This window comes from Palaemon carinicauda, chromosome 8, assembly GCF_036898095.1.
Source record: "Palaemon carinicauda isolate YSFRI2023 chromosome 8, ASM3689809v2, whole genome shotgun sequence".
In the NCBI taxonomy this organism is placed as follows: domain Eukaryota; kingdom Metazoa; phylum Arthropoda; class Malacostraca; order Decapoda; family Palaemonidae; genus Palaemon; species Palaemon carinicauda.
The window spans coordinates 164,745,182-164,768,358 of NC_090732.1; the positions used below are offsets into that span (position 1 = coordinate 164,745,182).

Consider the following 23,177-nt stretch of genomic DNA (forward strand, 5'->3'; position numbering starts at 1 on the left):
ATTTGCAAATTTAACAGTAGGATTAAATTTCTTAAGAGTAGGCCTACAAGCCAAAAATGATAAAATAAATATTGAGAAATCACTGAATAGAATCAACAGCCACTATTGAAAATAAATTTAGTGGAAGGCTATATATATATATATATATATATATATATATATATATATATATATATATATATATATATATATATATAGTACAATGGGTTTTTATCCTATATTATTGTATTAATTGAGTTTTGTTTCCCTATAGGAAAATCGTCTGCCAGCAGGAACTATAGATTATATTACTTTTTAGGTCAAATATAGATATTTCCAGTACTGAATCTTCATTGTTGATTAATTATTTTCAATTTGAAAAGAAAACATTGTCTTTAAAACGACGTTTTAATGTTATATAAGTTTTAAAGAAGTTTTTTTTTCAGTTATGTCTCTTGCTTTGTGTTCATATGTAATAATGAACACATAAAAGCATATGATCTTTAGGTAGTAGTTTGTTCAACCAAATTTTTATCCCATTGCATATTTAAGATTTATTTATTTGGTATATTATATTTTCATTTTATGCCACGTGGCAGTTATGGAAACTGGTCTGCCACTTGTTTTACCAAACAAGAAAGCAAAATACCTTTAAATCATCTGATTTTGAAGGAAAATGTGGCATTAAAAGTATAAAAATTGGATTTAAACTTTATTTATCTAGTGATTTTTTATATAATGTAAATTTAATACGAAATTATTTTTAAGATTAAACAATAGAGATATTTTTGACTATCTAGAAAAGATAAAAGTTGCCAAAAGTTTTTATAATTTTAGATTTTTACCAGTTTCTATTTCAAGAACTCAACATATTAAGGTAGAGAATTAAAGAAAATATAATATTCATCATATACGTTTTAAATTTAATTAATTATAATGAGCACATCTTGCACAAAAATACCTTTGCATAATTGTTAAAGGTATCTCAAATAGTTACTTTTACTGTCAGTAGGTGTCCATACCATTGCAGTGCCCATGAATTTTTTGGGATTACAACCCTAATAGAATATATAAATACTAAAAAGTCATTGAATAGAATAGACAGCCAATATCTTAAGAATTCAGTTTTAATGTTACAATAGGCAGTCAGATAATTTCTTTTGTAGTGTTTTAATACTTTAGTTTGGTTTCCCTGTTAGAAAATCGTCTGCCAACAGAAAATCTAGATTCTATTATATTTCAGATCAAGTATAGTTCTTTCCAGTGTTGTATATGCATTATTGGTTAATTTTATTCAATTTCAAAAGAATACATTGTCTGTAAAACGATGTGTTAATGTTATATAAGCTTATAAAGAAGGTCTCTCAGTTATGTCTCTTGCTTTGTGTTCATATGTAACAATGGACACGTAAAAACACACGATCTTTAGATATTATTTTGTTCAACCAAATTTTTATTCAGTTGCATCTTTAAGGTTGATTTATTGTGTACATTATAATTTAATTTTATGCCACGTGGCAGTTACGGAAACTGGTCTGTCACTTGTTTTACCAAATAAGAAAACAAGATACCTTTAAGGTATCTTATTTTGAAGAAAAATATGGCATTAAAATGTATAAGGACTACATTTAAACTTTATTAATCTACTGATTTTTATGGAATATATATTTAATACGAAATTAATCTAATCATTAAACAATAGATATATTCATGACCAATCTAGAAAATGCAGAAGTTGCTACCAGTTTTTAAAATTTTAGATTTTTACCAGTTTCTGTCTTAAGATTTTAATATATTAGGGTTAGGAATAAAAGTAGACACAATTTCTATGATATAGGTCGTAAATTTCATTTATCATATTGAGCACGTCTTGCACAAAATACCTTTGCATAATTCACTAAGTTGAGATGTTTTATTAGCATAATTAGTTATGTTTGCTCTCAGTAGGTGTCTATACCATCGCGGTGTCCATGAACTTCTTAAATTGCAAGCCTTAAATAGAAAATAAACATCTATAAATCAATAAATACAATAAACAGCTCGTATTTCAAAATATTCAAAATTAACGTTATATAAAACAATTGGATGAACTCTTCAGTTTTTTCCCTACTTGAAAATCGTCTGCCAGCACAAATCTAGATTTGTTTAATGTTTTAGGTTAAATATTTCACTTATTAGTGTTGAATATTCATTATTTATTGATTATAATTTATTATAAGATATTGTATTCCATTTATAGGACCAGGAAAGCAGTCCTTAAAGTAAAGGATAAGGAAACGCTTCTCAGTCAACTTTCTTGTTACTATTCATAATTAAGTTATAAAATATAATTCCACGTTTACTGTACTGTTCATGGTGTTTAAAGAAATATTACTATTTTAAAGAGCTTTATTTTATAATTTACAGGAGCAAATCGTAGGTACGAAAATATTTCATAATTTTTCCCGAGATTCTGTCACCAAGTCAGTGTTGCCAGACATGTCTATTTATCCCTAGATTTGGGAATTTTTGGGCGTCTGATGGGGATATTCTATACCAATTTGCTTGCACTTATATGAAGTATAAAGAGTAATTTCTATAATAATAAAGCCTACAGGATCGGAAAAAAATATATCTGTGGAAATTGGGGATTTCTGCGCTGGTTTTTTTTTTTTTTTTTTTTTTTTTTTGGGGGGGGGGCTCTTTAGCCTAAGCCATGTGGCAACTCTAACTCTCGAAGTCACGAAATTTCAACATGGCGGTCGGGTGTTTGTTGCCGGAACCTCTGCTAACCTTCAAAGATCAATCAAATGTGAGTTATTTTCTCAATTTTTATTATATCATATACATAACGTGCCTTCTGCTAAATGCTTTTTCTTTATGCAGTGATTATTACAAAAACTGTGACCATGTCAAAACTTCTGAAACCACAGAAGTTTTATGTCGTGTAAAATTCTTTTATTTTACGGAAATTGATTTAGATTTTGTGCTAAGGTGAGGTATAGTTATGAATAAAGTGCCACACTGAAATTGACCTGTTTATTATGTCGTGCAACCTATGTGGAAATATGAACAGTTGCTTGAAGATAAAATCGCGCATGGCCGTAGCTTCAGGATATGGAGTTGAAGCGTTGGTCATTTTTTTTTAGGGACCATCCGTTGTATATTTTTTTCATGTCCAGTATGGTAATTTTGTATTGTATTACAGGGTGAGATTTCGAACAGAAAATATGTTTTCCTATAGTAAGTAGCGAGATTTAAACGAATTTGATGTTCATTTCAATCGGAAACAAACAGGTCAACCAATGTTGGCTAACTTTAAGTTGCCGAATTGGTTGCTGTTATTACGGATGAAGTGAATGTGAAAACCGGTTAGATCAGGTTATTTCCTACAGGAAAACATATATTTTCTGGGTATTTTTACAGTTTCATCCATTTTGGGAAATCTATTATAATATTTTTCCCGAGTAAAGCAAGTCTTTTGTAGTATTTTCTGTAAAATATTATCTGTCGCAAATGCCTAGTTCTTTATATATCGACGATCAAACTCACGCTACTCATGTCTTCCTCCCAGATTTTTTCTAAGTCTGTTGTTATTGTTGACTGTGTCTTGTATTTGCTTAAATGATCCCTGTAACCACTATAATCCGCAGACAAACTAGTCCACTATAGAGTCCTTTCAATACACGTCATCAAACTTCCGGTCCGCCATCTTGGAGGGCAAACAAAGACGCGTTCAGTGAATAGCTATGGTTGAACTGTTGAATATTTAGCCATTTCATCACATTCACATTCACACAATGACCAGTTTTTGCGCTATTGCTGGCTGTGGGAATTGAGGACGAAGAGATGACAAGAGTTTCTACCACATACCGGCAGTTATTCAGAATCAGGACAAAGATACAGAGGAATTATCCAAGTGCAGACGTGACTTGTGGTTGACCAGAATATCACGGGCTGATCTACGTGAATCCTCACTACCCTACACACGTATTTGTTCTGATCATTTCATATCAGGTCAGTCTCGGCTAGGCCCTAAAAGTATCATTATTCCTGTGTAAACATGCTATATCCGATCGCATAGGTGACTTGACAAGTATCATCGTCAGTTCAGTGTGTAGTGTGTGTGTGGGGGATGGGGCATCTCAATTTTTAGGGTGCATCTCAGGTTTTCAAAAAAAAAATTAAAAGCGCTTATTTTGGCTATATTAACAAAGGCTACTTACCTAGGTCTCTTTTTCGTCAAGGTGCTCATGCCTATATATAATTAAGTGTATATTTATATTTATTTTAATTTGTGTATTAAATTGTGCAGACATAAAGGCCTATGTGATGAATAAACATTGATTATAAATAATAATAATATCTGAAAGCTGGTTTAACCCGAAGGGGTCTTCAGCTTATATATGAAACATTGAAAAAATAATTAAACTTGCGCATTTAATTGCAAGGAGGCAAAACGATCATCCAAGAGCATTACAATAGTGTTTGTCCATCATGTGTTTATATGTATATAAGAAATTATAGCATTTGTAACCAAACACAAACACAATGTTTAGGCATGAACTGAGAAAGATTTGACATTATAATGCAAAACTTTTACATACATTTTGACAATCAAAAATTATAATACACAAGGTTAGGCTAAATTATCAATATTAGCTTTATAATTATAAACACTCTCTTCATTGGCCCAGTGTTTATCTAATTTTGGACTTAAAAGCATTAAAGGGAAAAACAACGAATTCTGGAAGCAGATTATTCAATGGAAATGTATGCCCACTCATGTTCTGGGTTGGCCGACAGTACCAAGTAGTTCACCATATCAATGTATGAAATACTGTGAAAATCCTCAATTTTGACCGAATGAATTCTGCATCTGGTATGGATCTAGGCCATCAATTAAATCGAGTTTCTGCTTGTAAAAACGCTTCTCATCACCCGACAATTGTTTGACAAAATCGCTCTCATTGTCCATATTCGCTGTAGCAGCCGCCATGTTTTCGCTTTGTATGTCCTCCAGCATGGCCGCCGGCGATTCCCAGTGACGTCATTGAAAGGACTCTATAAAGTCTTACACGTTTGGCCAATCACAGCGCCTATCCACTATGACGTCATACATGCTTGGCCAATCACAGCGCGACAATACATCATCTTTCCCATGCATTTCATTTCGTTCTTAGAAATGGAGGCAATAGTAAGCACGTCATCTCATGTTGCACAAGAAGTTGAAATTCCATCTTCTTGTCCTGACTGTTTCCTAACTTACAATGAATTTGTTGTAAGTTATTCGGGGAATATTGAAAACCTAGTGGATTTGTGCCAGAGAGACAAATTAATTTTACAAAATAAAAATTGTCCTGCATGTCAAGGAACCTTCCCAACGGCTTCATGTTTTCCTCAAAGCAACAGCACATCTTGATGAACCAACAGTTTAAGGTAAGCTTCATTAATTTATAGAGTATATTTTAATGGTGATAGTGTAACGATGTATACAGCAGTACCATCACTTTGGATTTGGTTTGATGGATATGTTAGGTAGTGGCTGTAAGGGGGGGGGGCCTCGCAGGGGCTAGGCCTAGGTAGGGGTACAGGGCCCTAGGTTAGGTGGTTGTATTAGGTTCGGTAGTGTCCCGAAATTCACTGTGGCCTTAAGGGGGGGGTCGCAGGGGGGGCAGAGGCCCCCCCCCTGGTAGGTCTAGGTAGGGGTATAGGGCCCCTAGGCTAGGTTAGGTGGGTTTATTAGGTTCAGTAGTGCCCTGAAAATCACTGTGGCCTTAAGGGGGGGTCGCAGAGGGGCGGCAGAGCCCCCCCCCCCCCCCTCCCGGTAGGGCTAGGTAGGGGTATAGGGGAGAGGTGGTGGAAGGATAAGTATTCATTTATTGCAAATATCATTTGACGCCCCCCCCCCCCCCCACCCAAAATCCCGGTTACCACCTGGTGTCCCCCATAATTGTTGGGATGAAGTAGGGTCTTTCTGCATTCTAGAACAACTTGTTGTTTTAACTCCAATTACATAGTAAGTCTCTAAATCGGATGGTTTGCGGTCAAAATAAACGTTAAATTCTTTGGAACTACACTATTTCTGATGCAACAAATATATTTTTATTCCTGTTTCCCCATAATGGATGAAACTGTTAATTTACCATTTTCTGTTAAAATGGTTAAATATAATCATTGATGACATATGTTGTGTTAAAATATTTAAATATAAGCATTTATACAACGGTAACACTTCTCTTAAACGAATGTATTGTGAACGACAATATTAGCAACGTTACCAACGATGACGTATAGTACACAGAGTCACCAACGGCACGATGAATGACATTACTAATGATAGTAATGATAGATATTTCCATATGTATTTTAAATAATATCTCCATATAATTTTTACTCCATATATAAAAAGTACAAAAAGGGCACAGAAATTAACAAACCCACCTAACCTATCCTAGTAGTATGACAGGTCACAAACCTCAGGTATTTACTGAAAACGGTAAAATTCTCCACTTACCTTTACAAAGAAGACGCCGAAACTTGCAGGTCACTGGAGTCTTCCATGGGGGTAGACGACTTTTTCCCCAAAATGTACCTTCATAGGAAGTAACGGTATAACCACAATGGCATTTCTTTTTGGTTTTAGGTATGGTGGATTCGGTATTGTAATAAAACACATGAATATCTTTCCTGTAAGATAGGGGAAACAACACTTGGGGCACTGCAAGAGTTGAGGAATTACATTGTGTGATTTCAGGAAAATATCAACATTGGCAGAAGAATCATAAGAATCACCATGTAATTTAGTAAATGATTTTAGATACGGAATACTGCAGCCGTTACAAGTACTGTATCTATAATTTCCTCCATCGTAAAATACAAAAAAAATAAATCTCACTCGAAATGGCGGACACCTGACTAGTTCAAAGGTTACAAAGGAAAAGGGCTTCGTGGAAGAGGAAAGAACAGACCACTTAAAGAGACAAAGGAAGGGGGTAGGGAAATATCAGTTGTCAACCCCCTTGTGTAAACTTTGAATACGTATCGGTTCCTGATTGGTTAACAGAAAAATAAGGGAGTCTAGAGGGTAAACATAAATAAACTGGGTAGGGAAACTAGTTCAGGGAAAGTATTTGTGAAACTGCAGAGTGAAAAGGAAATAAAAACAATATAGGAAGGTAAAATGGAATGAATGATACATAATATTGAAAGGAAATATAAAATGAGATGGTTTTACTATGAATGAACTGGATAGGGAAACTAGTCCAGAGGAAGAATTTATGTGAAACCGGGTAGTGAAAAGGAAATAACAAAAGAAATAAACCCAATTTAGGAAGATAAAATAGAATGAATGATAAATAATATGGATTGGGAATATAAAATGAGATGATTTAAAAGGGAATAGGATAATAAAATGGGAAAAAGCTTCTGCGCAGGGCAAAACTGGTAAGCACAAACGAATGATCGTACGGGTGCTAATGTTAGCATGGAATGTTAACATTTGATCTACATCGAACGTTGGCAGCACTGGTTACTGTATTTTTTCATGACAATCTTTGCAACGGCGCCTCCGAATTTTATCTGGATATACTGTTTTGTATTTTCCTCTGATTATTATAATTTCAAGAAGGTAATGCATAGAGAAGAAAAGGCTTGTTTTACGTTTATATATATATCGATTCCCCAGTATGTTTTCCCCACCCAAAACCCCAAGTTCCCACTGGAGGTCCCCCATTATCGGAGGATATAGATGTATATATATTTCTGAAACTATTCATTTGCGACAGGAACGGGTGTCATTTTCGAAGAGTGTAATTTTTTCTATAAGAAAAAGTAGTTGTTTTCCTATTTTACATTGCCATGTAATACACTACAATGAAACCCAATTGGGTCCCTAGGTGGGAATTGGTGTTGACAGCGAAAATGAAAAATAGAGTAGAACTGTAGATGAAGAAAGGGGCAGAAATCGACGAAACTACAAGAAAATTTGGTAAATGGCCAGGAGAAGGCCACACCCGTTTTTCAAGTATTAACGACGAAAAACGGCAAAAAACGACCAGAATGGTGTTGCATATTGCATAGAAACATGAGATGAATAAAAAGAAATTAAGACTTACTCTTACACACAAAAGGTAAGCATAAACCTACTACAGTACTACAATTAGTGCGACCCCAGTGGGAAGCAGGTTTTTTGGGTGGGGGGAGGGGGAGAAAAGTGATTTTCGGGGCACTACCGAACCTGATACACCCACTTAACCTAACCTAGGGCCCTGTACCCCTACCTAGGCCTACCGGGGGGCCTCCGCCCCCATGCCACCCCCTATCTTAAGGCCAAAGTGATTTTTGGGGCCAAACGTGTAAGACGTCATAGTGGACTAGTTTGTCTGCGGATTATAGTAGTTACAGGGCTCATTTGAGCTAAAAACAAGACAGTCAACAATAACAACAGACTTAGAAAAATTCTGGGAGGAAGACAAGAGTAGAGTGAGTTTGATAGTCGATATTTCGACTTATTGAATTTCACTAAATTACTTCGCTCATATACCACTATTTACATACATTCCTACACATTCTAGTAAAAATTCATTGAATATCACTGATATCTTCATGCGGCCCTCTCCTTGACATTAACCGGAATCTTAACCTAATTGTATTTCGTGCTAATATAACAGGGTGAATCAACCCCTACTGAGTCACTGCCTCTGAGGTAGCTCTATTGAGGACCGTTTTCTATACACCAATTCAGAATGGTCTTTGCTTCGCTTGCATAATAACATTTTAATGCTCATTTGTTCCGGGCAGCGTTACTTCGATGTACCATTGGGCAGGTAATGAGGTCCACTATTTAAGGCATTCAGGGTGTTTGTATGATGACTCATGCCCCTTAACTCCTTTATTTTTAACCCCCTTAATATTAAGAATAGTTTTTGTTTTTTTTTCCATTATAAAAAGAAATATTTTATTGTTACTTTTCTCTATATTTCAATTGTTCATAACTTTTTGTATAGCTTAGTTATTTCTGTAGATCCTTTCCTCACTCGGCTATTTTTCAATATTAAACTTACCCGATAATCATGTAGCTGTCAACTCCGTTGCCCGACAGAATTCTACGGAAGGGATACGCCAGCGATCGCTATACAAGAGGGGGGTGTACTCACAAGCGCCACCTGTGGCCAGGTACTGCAGTACTTCTTGTTGACACCACCTCAATTTTTCCTCTGTCGTGCTTCCGGCAAGACGTTCATGGATACGCTTATAATTTTGGAGTCTTGTTCACGGTTTTTGGTGAAGTACAGTATTGCTCTAAGATTTCAGCTTTCGCTATTCAGGAAGTTTTATTATTAGCTTAGCTAGCTTTTGGAATTAATTTGATTAATTATGGTGACGAAGAGAGTATGAACTCTCTTTCACCTTTTAATGGCCGACCCTTCCCTTAGACGGAAGTGTTGGTGTCTAAGAGAGTATAGACACTTTCTTAATTTTGCTTAACAAAAGTTATAGATTTATTTTTTATCTCTCCGCCTTTTATAGGCCTCTTCGATTAACTTCCTTTTATTATAAACTTATTAAAATTAATTTTTATATTTGTTTATATTCGACCTTTCCTAATAGTAGGCGGTCTTTTCTTGGTACCGAAGTTAATTTACATCGAGCCCGTCATTTCGGTTTTACCTGTTAACATATTATGCTATTTTAATGTTTTTGAAAGAATTTCTTTGATAGTCTCGTACTGTTTTCAAAGTTGAACTAACGTTTTGTTTTGTCTCTGCAGTTGTTGACGTTCAGAACGTTCAACTTGCGCTCTATCGTTACGATAGAGAGAGAATTTTCACGGTGTCACGTTGCAGTAAGAGTAACCGTTTCTAGCGTTTTGTTCATTCTTTCTTTGCTTAATGGTTTTAATTCTAATAAAGGAACTTTTTATTTGGGAAATATTTCAGTTTTTTTCCTTTAACAATAATATGTTTTAACGATATATATGATTGGGCTCTTCTCTCAGGTTCTAAGTCAAGAGAGAGAGAGAGAGAGAGATAGAGACGGAGGGAGAGAGAGCTGGATAAACGTTTCGTTCAAGCGAGTAACGTTGTTATCGTTTTTGCTCTTCTCCCTAGTCTCTTTAGGGGAAGAAGGTAAACGTTTCATGAGTTTTATTCTTGTTCTCAAGCTTTATGCGGTGAGAGATTTTAAACGTACAGTAGTTTATTTGATCTAGTGTTTAGTCTCTTTCCAGCCACTGAATTATTTATCTTTCATTAGATTTTTCTGTTACATTGTAATTCTGTTTTTGCAATTACTAACTTTTAAGGAAGGATAGAATTGCGTGTTTCAGGTACAAACCAAAGTTTCGAGTTCAGTGAAATAAGTGCAAACAGAAAATCAAAAGTGATAAGTGATTAGCGCAAAGTGTGTCAGTGTTGTGCGTGAGGGTACTTCTGTGCGTGCCAGTCGTCCTCCCAGACCGGGACCTCTTGCAAGCTCCCAAGCCCAGGGGAGAAGCAATGTCGAAGGGCAAAAGGGTTCGGCAGGCCTTGATCGGCGCACAGAAGTATCCTCGGTGGTTGCGGGCGTGTCTTACAGAGACCGTCACTCCCACCCGCAGACGATTGAGCCCTTATTTTGCTCGTCTGCAGAAGAAATTTCGGGGAGAAAACGCTGGACTCAGGTCTCAAGACCTCTTAAACGTAAAGTCCAGACCTCTAGAGTTCAACAACCCGGATGCAGTCATGGGGTTAGCTCTGACTCTCCGCAGTCATCAGGTGACTGCACACCTCCTAAGAGAGGTAAGGCGATGCCTCAACAGACCTCATCTTCTGTTAAGGCTTTGCCTCAACAGACCTTATCGTCTGTTGATCCCAAGATGACTTTGCTGCAGTCCATGCAGTCGCAGCTTGCGGTCTTAATGCGTGAGTTTCAGGCTGAGAAGGTTACACCTCCTCCTGCGAGCGCTCCGCCTCACCGCAGTCCAGTCTGCCAGGCGTACGAAGTTGAGGTTCCTCAAGCTACCTTACCGCGTTCGGAGTTGCCAGTTACCAGCGTTGTGCAGCAACCTTAACCTTCCTTAAGGCAACCTCAACAATGGGAACAGGAGTCTTATGCCTTGAGGCAAGATTTTCTTGCAGTTAGACCATCTTTGAGGCTACAACCTTTTGAGGTACGACAACCTCTAACATCCTTGAGGCAGCCACCTCAGCTCTCGCAGCTGCTACCTCAACTTTCCTCAAGGCGAGAGCCTCAACTCTTGAGGCTAGCTCCTCAGGAACCTCAACTCGTGAGACAGGAACTGCGTTCTGCGCAGCCGCTACCTCAACTCTCGCAGCTCACACCTCAAGAACCTCAACTCGTGAGTCAAGAGCCTCTCTCTGCGCAGCCACCTCAACCCTTGAGGCAAGCGCAACTCTTGAGGCAGGAACCTCATGCTATGAGTCAGCCACCTCAACGCATGCATCTGCCACTTTCTCCTCAACTTGAGCCTCTTCCCATTCAACTTTGAAATAACAAATGACAATAATAACACCTCATTACTTTCATAACTTGCATTTGTAATCATATACATGTATGCCTACACAAACATTATGATAATGGAGGTTATTCGTATTACTTAAATAAAAAAAAAAAAAAAAAAAAATATATATGTATTCCTTGCAATATATTTTTAACAAATCGCAAATATGGCAAAATATCTTCAAAACAAAATGAATCATGAGTTATGAATGTAATGTAAATATTATGTTGATATTAAAACCCCATGCAAGCATGCATGAAGTAATGCAGTTTTGCCAACAGGGCGAGTTTCCCTGTCCTGAGGTGAAGTAGATTATAGATCGTATATTTAGTGCAGCTTAATTCTACGATTATCATGCCGGCTATCAAATTCATCAACAAAACAGTCTAAATCAATTCCCTCGGCACGTGCACTTTCAATGGACAGTAATGCGATATTACTCAATCTAGCACTGGTCATGGAATTTCTGAGAAATGTTACACGCCATGCAACATGCTCTGCTTCTCTTACAGCATGCTCTACATACAGCATGCTCTACATACAGCATGCTCTGCATACCTTACCGCATGCTTCTCAGTCACACATCTTTGGTTGTTGCCAACTCACTAGACTGTCAAGCAGTTTCATAACGTTGCCTTCTAGTCTGCTGCTTTTGCACCAGTGAAACCCTCACTGAGAGAACTTAGCTTTTCTCGGATATGGTCCCTGTAGATGAGAAAGGGCTTTTCTCCCTCCTTCTGATATTCCCTTGAGGACTCTGTCATTTGGAGAGGAGCCTTTAGCTGCGTAGCCTCCTATGGACTTTTATTTAAGCATAACATGCTTCCAGGGAAGGTAATGGTTCCACTTCAGTCGCTAACCCCGTCTGTTACCACACCTGCTCCCATAGACCTTGAGCTGTGTTGCAAGACATGCAGTCCAAGCTTAGTCCTTGTTAGAGGTTTTTTGTTTACGGAGTCAGTGTGTCACTGGGAAGACGTTCAACAACCAGCAGAAGTGACTTGTTGTGACGCAGTGCGGCAACCTCAGCAACCCGATAAGGAGTTGTCTATACGACCCAGACAGTCTAGACAGCTTCGGGTTGTCACTGTACTTCCTCGCTTCCCCATGGTTGACAGTTCACAGACTGTGCAGCAGTACAATGATCTTGTGTCCGGCTCCGTCAGACGACTGGCTTTTAAGAGCTCCCACAAGTCGTCGCTGTCTGGAGATTCTCAGATGGACTATGGATCTGACCAAGGAACTGGGCCTCCTGGTCAATTTTGAGGAGTCTCAGCTCGTCCCATCCCAGACCATTGTCTACCTGGGTATGGATCTTCAGAGTCGAGCTTTTCGGGCTTTTCCGTCGGCCCCAAGGATCTTCCAAGCCCTAGAATGCATCCAGAGCATGCTGAGAAGGAACCGATGCTCAGTCAGGTAGTGGATGAGTCTAACAGGGACACTTTCATCGCTGGCCCTGTTCATCGTGTTAGGGAGACTCCACCTCCCCCCCCTTCAGTATCTTCTAGCTGCTCACTGGATAAAGGACATGACGCTAGAGACGGTCTCAGTTCCTGTTTCCGAAGAGAGGAGGTCTTCTCTCGCGTGGTGTAAGAACAGCTTTCTTCTCAAGGAAGTCTACATTTGGCTGTTCAGAAACCCGACCGCCGTCTCCTCTCGGACGCATCAGACATGGGCTGGGGTGCGACTTTGGACGGACAGGAATGCTCGGGAACATGGAATCAGGAGCAAAGGACACTTCACATCAATTGCAAGGAGTTGTTGGCGGTTCTTCTGGCCTTGATAAACTTCAAGTCCCTCCAGCTTAACAAGGTGGTGGAGGTGGACTCTGACAACACCACAGCCCTGGCTTACATCTTCAAGCAGGGAGGGACTCTTTCGTGGAAGTTGTTCTAGATCGCAAGGGACCTCCTCATCTGGTCAAAAGATCGAAAGCTCACGCTGGTAACGAGGTTCATTCAGGGCGGTATGAATGTCATGGCAGATCGCCTCAGCCGGAAGGGTCAGGTCATCCCCACAGAGTGGACCCTTCACAAGAGTGTTTGCAGCAGACTTTGGGCCCTGTGGGGTCAGCCAACCATAGATCTGTTCGCTACCTCGATAACCTAGAGACTCCTGTTGTATTGTTCTCCGATTCCAGACCCAGCAGCAGTTCACGTGGATGCTTTTCTGCTGGATTGGTCCCATCTCGACCTGTATGCATTCCCGCCGTTCAAGATTGTCAACAGGGTACTTCAGAAGTTCTCCTCTCGCAAAGGGACACGGCTGACGTGGATTGGCTCCGCTCTGGCCCGCGAGAGAATGGTTCATAGAGGTACTGCAATGGCTGGTCGACATTCCCAGGACTCTTCCTCTAGGAGTGAACCTTCTACGTCAACCTCACGTAAAGAAGGTACACCCAAACCTCCACGCTCTTCGTCTGACTGCCTTCAGACTTTCGAAAGACACTCAAGAGCTAGGGGCTTTTCGAAGGAGGCAGCCAGAGCGTTTGCCAGAGCAAGGAGAACATCCACTCTCAGAATCTATCAGTCTCAAGGGGAAGTCTTCCGTAGCTGGTACAAGACCAATGCAGTTTCCTCAACCAGTACCACTGTAACCCAGATTGCTGACTTCCTGTTACATCTAAGGAAAGTAAGATCCCTTTCAGCTCCTACTATCAAGGGTTACAGAAGTATGTTGGCAGCGGTTTTCCGCCACAGAGGCTTGGATCTTTCCACCATCAAAGATCTACAGGACCTCTCTAGGTCTTTTGAGACCTCAAAGGAACGTCGGTTGTCCACTCCAGGCTGGAATCTAGACGTGGTCCTAAGGTTCCTTATGTCATCAAGATTTGAACCTCTCCAATCAGCCTCTTTTTAGGACCTCACATTAAAAACTCTTTTCCTCGTGTGCTTGACAACAGCTAAAAGAGTAAGTGAGATCCACGCCTTCAGCAGGATCATTGTTTTCACATCTGAAACGGCTACATGTTCCTTACAGCTCGGTTTTTTGCTAAACGAACTTCCTTCACGTCCTTGGCCTAAGTCGTTCGAGATCCCAAGCCTGTCCAACTTGGTGGGGAATGAACTGGAGAGAGTACTTTGCCCAGTTAGAGCTCTTAGGTACTATCTAGAAAGGTCTTAACCTTTACGAGGACAATCAGAAGCCTTATGGTGTGCTATCAAGAAACCTTCTTTCCCAAGTTCTAAGAACTCAGTTTCTTACTATTCAGGCTTCTGATTAGGGAAGCACATTCTCATCTGAAGGAAGAAGACCTTGCTTTGCTGAAGGTAAGGACACATGAAGTGGGAGCTGTGGCTACTTCAGTGGCCTTCAAACAGAACCATTCTCTGCAGAGTGTTATGGATGCAACCTATTGGAGAAGCAAGTCAGTGTTCGCATCATTCTATCTCAAAGATGTCCAGTCTCTTTACAAGTACTGCTACACCCTGGGACCATTCGTAGCAACGAATGCAGTAGTAGGCGGGGGCTCAGCCACTACATTCCCATAATCCCATAACCTTTTAACCTTTCTCTTGAATACTTTTTATGGGTTGTATGGTCGGCTAAGAAGCCTTCCACATCCTTGTTGATTTGGCGGGTGGTCAATTCTTTCTTGAGAAGCGCCGAGGTTAAAGGTTGTGATGAGGTCCTTTAGTATGGGTTGCAGCCCTTGATACTTCAGCACCTTAGAGTTGTTCAGCCCCCTAAGAGGAACGCTGCGCTCAGTAAGGAAGACGAACTTATTTAAGGCAGAGTAATGGCTCAAGTCGACTTCCTTACCAGGTACTTGTAATTTCATTGTTATTTTGAATAACTGATAATATGAAATACGGGATACTTAGCTTCTTGATATACATGTACACTGGTTTTCACCCACCTCCCTGGGTGTGAATCAGCTACAGTGATACCTCGGTACTCGACCATAATCCGTTCGAGATCCGTGTTCGACCTCCGATTTGTTCGAGTACCGAATTTTTTTTCCCCATAAGAAATAATGGTATATATTCTATTCCGTTCCCAAGCACTCGAACAGGCCCAAAATATTAATAAAACGTGTACCTAAACAACAATAATTATCTAAATGTGTATGAAATTGGTCAGAAAATCCTATAAAACAATTTTAAACCATTTACTGTACTAAAATAAAACAATTTTAAACCATTTTCTGTACTGTAGTGAACATACCTTTGAGCAGCGGTTCGATGGCATACAGGGATGGATGTGGAGAGGATGGAAGGGGGAGGTTACTGCTTGGAAGGAGAGTCCCCTTCCATGATGTGGCGGGGTAGTTCTCCTTCAGGAGTTGTTTCTCTCTCCAATGAAAGGGTGGGCAGATCTATTTCAGGGGTTTCTTCTCTTCTTTGTCTCTTCTTTGGAGGAGAAACAGGCTTTGATGTAGCAGCTTTCTTTTCTTTTGTGAAAAACTGGTCTATTGTTAATTGTTTCTTCCTCCTCTGCAGTATTCTTCGAAAATGATGAATACCTGTTCTATTACGAATACCTGTTCTATTACGAAACTTTTCAAACCAACCCCTGCTCGCTTTAAATGTAAATGAATCACTTTCACTGGTACTCGGACTTTTCTTCACTAATTCTTCATAGATATGCAACGCTTTTTCACAAATGAACGCTTCACTAACACTTTCCCCGGCCAACTGTTTTTCTTTAATAAATATTAAAAGCAACTTTTCCATCTCCTCAATCACTTGTGGCCTTTGCTTAGTTACCGCCGTAACTCCCGTTGCAACATTCGCCTTCTAAATCATTTCTTTATGCTTTAAAAACGTAGAAATGGTCGACTTCGCCATTCCGTATTCTACCGCTAAATCGGACACTCGTACACCATTCTCATATTTCGCTATAATTTCCTTCTTCAACTCGATCGTTGTTCGCACTGTTTTCCTCTTCTCCTTCCCCTTAACACTCATTACTTTCTTGGGACTCATTATGAAAGCTAAAAAAGCAATTAAAAGCACTGAAAATCACTAAATCACAACGAATGCTGATCGCGCGTTGTCTGAGTGACGCTCTCGAGAGAACTGATGCTTCCCGAACAAGCGAGAGTGGCCGAGATGGCGCGATCATCACAAAGCCCATGCGGTCGTCACGTGTTCGGCTGGTCGAGTACCGAATTTTTGGTCGAGCACCGCAGCAAAAATTTCTCGAAAATTTTGGTCGAACTCCGAATTGTTCGAGTATAGAGTCGTTCGACTACCGAGGTATCACTGTACATGATTATCGGGTAAGTTTAATATTGAAAAATGTTATTTTCATTAGTAAAATAAATTTTTGAATATACTTACCCGATAATCATGATTTAATCGACCCACCCTTCCTCCCCATAGAACCAGTGGACCGAGGAAAAATTGAGGTGGTGTCAACAAGAAGTACTGCAGTACCTGGCCACAGGTGGCGCTTGTGAGTACACCCCCCTCTTGTATAGCGATCGCTGGCGTATCCCTTCCGTAGAATTCTGTCGGGCAACGGAGTTGACAGCTACATGATTATCGGGTAAGTATATTCAAAAATTTATTTTACTAATGAAAATAACATTTTTCCCTGTTGGAGTCCTTGGGCAGGGTTTTTTTTATTAATATTCTGTTCACTTATCATGGGCTCCTTACCCACATCTCCCTTTAAGAGAAAGTCATAATGGATAGTTTTCATAAATTATTCTTTTTCGACCGTACAGTGTCGTGTTGACGTTCGTGTAAAAAGCGAACAAATGCACCTGTAATTTTTTCATATTTAAGATAGCGATGTTTTCACAAAGCCTTCAAATATATTTTGGGTAAAATTACAGTTTCAACCATTATGGGGAAACTGGAATAAAAATATATTTGTTGCATCAGAAATAGTGTAGTTCCAACGAATTTAACGTTTATTTTGACCGCAAACTATCCGATTTAGAGATTTACTATGTAATTGGAGTTAAAACAACTAGTTTTTCCAGAAAAATCAGTTTTTGTAACAGTGTTTTTATTGTTTTTGTTTCATATGTTGTAATGCAGAAAGACCCTACTTCATCCCAACAATTATGGGGGACACCAGGTGGGAATTGGGGTTTTGGGTGGGGGGGGGGGGGTGGCGTCAAATGATATTTGTAATAAATGAATACTTATCCTTCCACCACCCCTACCTAGCCCTACCGGGGGGGCCTCTGTCCCCCCTGCCACCCCCCCTTAAGGCCACAGTGATTTTCAGGGCACTACCGAACCTAATAAACCCACCTAACCTAACCTAGGGGCCCTGTACCCCTACCGGGGCGGGCTCCGCCCACCCTGCGACCCCCCCTTTACTCCGGGCTAAATTTAAATATATGTTTTGCTAAGTCACTTCTTACCTTAAATGGAACCTGACGATGAAGATGTGGAAGGTTGTGGTTGACCCTCTTCTGAATTATCAATAGTTATGGGAACACGTTGTGCCTCAGATTGTGGAGGATACAATTGGTTGGCTGTAATAAAAAAATGATGGAGCAGCTCCTCCTCAGGGTATTTGTGTATAAAAATAAATCGTGACAAATACTGCCTGAAGTATTCACAACAGTTACCAGGCTGTTGTATCCATTCCTTCAGCTCCCGCCAAAGACGTTCAATATTTTGGGTATGGGTGTCGGGGTTTGAAGGATCCACAAAATTTTCTGTATGGTTAACAGTACGGTGATCGTATCCGAGAGACTGCAGAGAGTTATAAGCCCGCCACTTGTCACTAACAACTATGCTGTCCCGTTTAATGTACTTCTGAATTAAAGGGATGAGGGTAGCTGCATCATGCATCCGTGGTAATGGGTCGATTAAAGGCACAATAAATGTTTTTTTGGACTGCCTCTCAATACCCCCGAACACCCATATGTCACTCAGAGGCCTTCCACGGTCATACTTGCGTTTTCCAAAATGAGATTCGTCAATCTCAATGAGTACACCATCACCACCAATAGCCTCTTGATTATCAAAACTAAATTCAGTCACTTCTGAACAAAAACTTCTCCAGTCTACACTAGTAGAAGGAGATATACTGAGGCCCTTAATAACAAATTGGTGGTCCCAACACTTATGCAACTAATGATTAACAAATAAAATTAATTTCCACGGGGGAAGGTGGGACCCGTGAAGAAAAGTTCCCTTATAGTCACTAACACTATAATTACACAAACGTCTTTTCCTCGTTTTAGGTATTTTTACTGATTTTGTACAGTACCATAAATGTCTATCCTCACGGAAAAGTAAAGGTGAATCACATTTAGCACACTTAACACTTATAGGTAATACTGAATGCTCTCTAAGAAACCTATTCACAACCTCTGGAGTACTGTACCATTATAATTTCCATGAAATCGACCGATCACCTCAAAATACGAATAGCGACATATATTGCACAACTGCACCGGAGGATCCATGATAGTTAAGTAACGAGAGTGCTGAACGTATAGAGATCGGCAGGTTTCCAAATCGAAAACAAACGACAATCAGGAGTTTCTACCACAATGAAATAGGAAAAACCAAAATACTATCGGTTACAATGGTATATTGCACGAAAAACAGATCCTTGAAACAAGAATGAGAGACAAAATGAATCGTCCTATAATAACTCTTGAAAAGATCCCAGTAGTATTTTGATTGGAGGAGCGACATTAGTGGGAGGAGGAAATGCGCATTCAAGCAAATATTGTCACATTACGCAATGGGGAGGAGCCAAGTAAGATGAAAACAGATTTGTTCCGTAACCGAAATACAAACCACGTTATTTACATTTGGTTTACCTTTTAGCGTAGCTGAAATGGCGAGCCATTAGAATTTAATGAGGGTGTATTACCCCCGCGCTAGTTAGCAGGGGGGGTAGGGGTCCGGAGTGGTAGCTAGCTACCCCTTCCCCCCTCACACACCGGTGAATGCTTCACTTTCACTTTTGACTCGGACATGGACAGACGTCTCTGTCTTTGTCCTCGCTTGGCAGCCATTGTTTGTTTTGTCTTTACTTAATCACTTACTTTTCTTTTACTCAATATATATGTAAACATTTTCTCATGTTTGTATATATTTGAGTATAGAAATCAGTAAGTTTCCTTTTCAGAGTTTGTGCTTGTGTGTGTGGTGTACGATATCTCTGTGGAGCCCTCGGCAGTAAGGCCACCATGGTGTAATTTCGTGGGTCGTGATCGAGTTTGACTTCGGCCTTTCTCTCTCTCTCTATTGAGGTTGTTCACCCTTTTACTACGTTACTTACTACGCCTTTGTAGCCTCCTTCCCGTGTGGGGGGTTGCTACGCCGTACGTTTTGTCTCAATTAGTTTATGAATCTAATTGTATTTGTTGATTCTTCAGCTTTGTAGAACGATTCCTTTTGGGGTTTTCGTTCTTTCTTAGTGTTCATTCATTTTTTGAATTACATAATTACATAGTTACATAATTATAATTGTTATAATTCTGTGTTGGTTACAGCTCTCCTTCCGTGAGTGTAAGTGGTTGTGAGGGCACGTGCCTGTTGTGTAATTCCTGTGTTCCTTTCCCTCGGGATTCCTCTTCGGAGCCTTCCCGGGGGAATGAATGTTAACTAATGATTTTGTTTTATTTTTTTACAGTTACCGATCTAGTTCGTTTCTGTAATGTGACAACGGAGTGAGCTGTCATGTTGAGGCCTGGGGATTCGGCTGTTGCTGCCTCCCCTATAGATCTTCGTCAGGGGCGTGTTCTTCTTCTGGAAGTACTCCTGTGACGATTGACAGCTCTCCAGTTCATTTTAGAACACTCAGGAGGCTCGCCTCCTTGGGTGGGTAACTTTCCTTCCGAGGGAAGCTTTTCCTGTCCAGGCTTGAGTTTTTCCCCCTTTGGGGGGTTCTTCTCTTGCCCTTTTTTTCGTGCGACTATGCTCTTGGTGCTGAGCGGTCGCACCTGCAGTTACGCTCAAGGGGCTGGGCAACTGCAGGAGCCCCTCTTTGGAGGATTGCTCCTTTTAGGTCATTGGCTGACCCGTCTCTTCTACGAAGTGTTTCTCTTTCGTTTGCGAGAGAGTACACTCATAGAGACTCCTCTGCTGTTGTTGCTGTTGGCCTCCTTCGCCGTAAGGCTCACCGTCCGCTACGTCGTAAGGGCCTCCCTTCTCCCTATAAGGGTGCTAAGAGGCGCCTTTTTGAATCTCCGTATGCAGCCTACAACTCCTCCTCCTTGATCTTCGCCCCTGGTGCAGATGGACAGCAGTTTGACCTCGTCTTCTGACGGGCAACGGTCATCCGACGGACAGACAACGGTCTTCCGACGGACTTCAGTCTCCCGACGGACAATGTTCCCTTCGGGGCAAAAGGTTGCCTCCCACGGGGGCTCTTCCCTTGCGTGTCAGGGTTCCCCTGCGCGCCCTTCTGCTGTTCTCTCTCCTGCTCAGTGTTAGCGCACAGGCGCTCTCCTGCTCAGTGTTAGCGCACAGGCGCTCTCCTGCTCATCAGCGCTTTCCTGATCGCTAGCGCTCTCCTGTTCGTCAGCGCTCTCCTGTTCGCCAGCGCGCTCCTGTTCGTCAGCGCTCTCCTGTTCATCAGCGCTCTCATGATGATCATCTCTGCTGTTCCTGTTGGTTCCTGTTACGCGCCCACGTTTGCCCTCGCAATCTAGAACTTCGGTTCAGGTCTTGGACAAGGACTCTTCTTCTACGCACAGGCTTCCACGCGTTGCCTTCTGCTCGCCAGCGACCATAGACACATCAACGTTCACCTGCTCGTCAGCGATCTCCTACGCATCAACGATCACCGTCGATCTGCCCCGCATGTCAGTTTTCCTGGACACCATCAGTAGCGATCTAGTGCTCGCCTGCTGTGGATCACGATCTCCTGTAGCTGAGTCTTGCCGTAGATCTTCCTCCTGCTCGCCAGCGCTCACCTTTACTTCTGTCCTTCTGTGCGCCAGCTTTCTTCTCGCCAGCGCACATCTGCGCGCCTTTTTCTGCCACGCATCAATGGGCGCCAACGGTTTTTCTGACCGTCTAGGATCGCCTGAGTAACAGCTTGCCTCAGCGCTCACCTTCCTGATGCACATGCGCGCCTTCTGTTAGCGCGCATGCTAACCATCACTAGTCTCTCTCTCGTTGGCAATCGCCTACGCGCCCGCGCGATTCTTCACCTGCGCGCTAGCGTTTTGTTAACGCACCACCGCTCGCCGACGCGCCATCGCGTGCCAACGTGCCTTCACTCGCCTACGGGCTATCGCTCGCCAGAACGCACCATCGCTCGTCAACGCGCCATCGCCCGCCTACGAGTCTTCGGTCTACCGACCGCCTGCGCTCACCCACGCGCCTGCGTACCTGCGCGACCGCACTCCCACGTTCCCGCGCACATGCTCCCCAATGTTCGCCCGCACGCGAACCATCGGTTTTCCTTCGCGCGGACCGACGGTGTTCCGTCGCGCGAACGTCGGCTTGATTCCTGCAGTATCCATTGCTCGCCGACCACCAGCTCTCGTCCTTCCTACCACGCTCGCCCTCCTCCTGCGCTCCTTCGCGCACTTTCGTTTGCGCTCCTGCGTGCCCGCGCATGGGCGCTTCCACGTTCGGCCACGCGCAAACCATTGATTTACCATCGCGCGAGCGCCACGGCGATTGCGACCGCTATTCCCGTCGGGGTTTCACAACATGGCCAGCCTGGCGAGTCTTTTGGAGCGTATTTCCAGAACATGGCCTCACCCCGTAAACGCAGAGCATGGTACATGCAAGAGCAGGAAGAATCTTCAGGGAAGTCTGAGCAACATTCTTCTTTCCAGAACCTGGCTTAGCCCTTCCCCGTCATTCCCTGGAAGGGTTTTGCCAGGGAGCTTTCCGTTCGATATTTCTCCATCGGCCAAGGGGTGACTGGTTTACCCCTTCCTCTTCTCCATCTCGTGAAAGGAGCTTACCAGGTCTTTTCCCTCCTCGGTTGCGACCTGAGGTTTTGTTCAAGGAAGCTACAGGAAGGTCATGGGTACTTTCCTATTCTCGGGCTCAAGCACCTTGGCGTTTTGTCGCCAAGTTTCGAACTGGCGGGCAAGCTCGATGTTGGACATCTGGACCCAATGACCGAGGGCTTCATTTTGGGTGTCTCATCCGTGGATGTCGACAACCTCAGACACCCTTCCATCCTTGGGAAGAGCTTGTTTGTGCCCAAGGACAGAGACATAGACAGCGATTGTGCGGAGGAAGTCGACTTCCATTTTCACTCCTCCAATACGCTTTCTTCCAGACCCTGCAGGGCTCCAGCGCCTCTTTCTTTCAGCCTCGTCGGCCTAAGTTTTTGGACCGGCTACGACAACTGAGACAAGGTGTCCAATAGCAGTCCCCTCCTGTCAGGAACAGGTAGCACGGGAGGCTCTCCCTGGGGGGCATAATCCTAGAGGGAGCGGCAGAGTTCACGAACTCTAGGATTGGCTACCCCCCCCCCCCTTGCAGGTTTCATGCTGGGAGGATGCCTAAGGTTACTCATCCAGATACCAGCTTCCCGATGCCGATTCCTGCACGATCTCCGTGATCAGCCAAGGATATCGCGCCTGCTGTCTGGCAGCGAATTCAGTGTCTTTGAACCTCTATGCCATAGGGTCGGCAAGAGTTTGCCCGTTTGGGCAGAATGATCCATACCTTAGAAGGTCCTCCATAGGATCGTCGAAGGCTTCACCCCCCGGCTTCTTCAGTCTATCCTTTCTCGTAGGAAAGTATCTGAGACCGGAATTCCGTAGTCGACCTCTCAGCTCTGATCAAGTTTGTCGAACAAACTTCGTCCAGCG

General features: G+C 41.9%; 1 long non-coding RNA gene across 2 annotated transcripts in view; it reads left to right on the forward strand.

Annotated features, from left to right (window-relative positions):
• The first annotated feature begins 2,652 nt into the window (after positions 1–2,652).
• The window catches only part of LOC137646101 (uncharacterized), an 85,831-nt gene continuing 65,306 nt past the window's right edge, over positions 2,653–23,177 (forward strand). For both annotated transcript variants that reach the window (XR_011045392.1, XR_011045391.1), the window contains exon 1: positions 2,653–2,770. This is a non-coding gene — a long non-coding RNA (uncharacterized lncRNA). The remainder of the gene's footprint in view (positions 2,771–23,177) is intronic.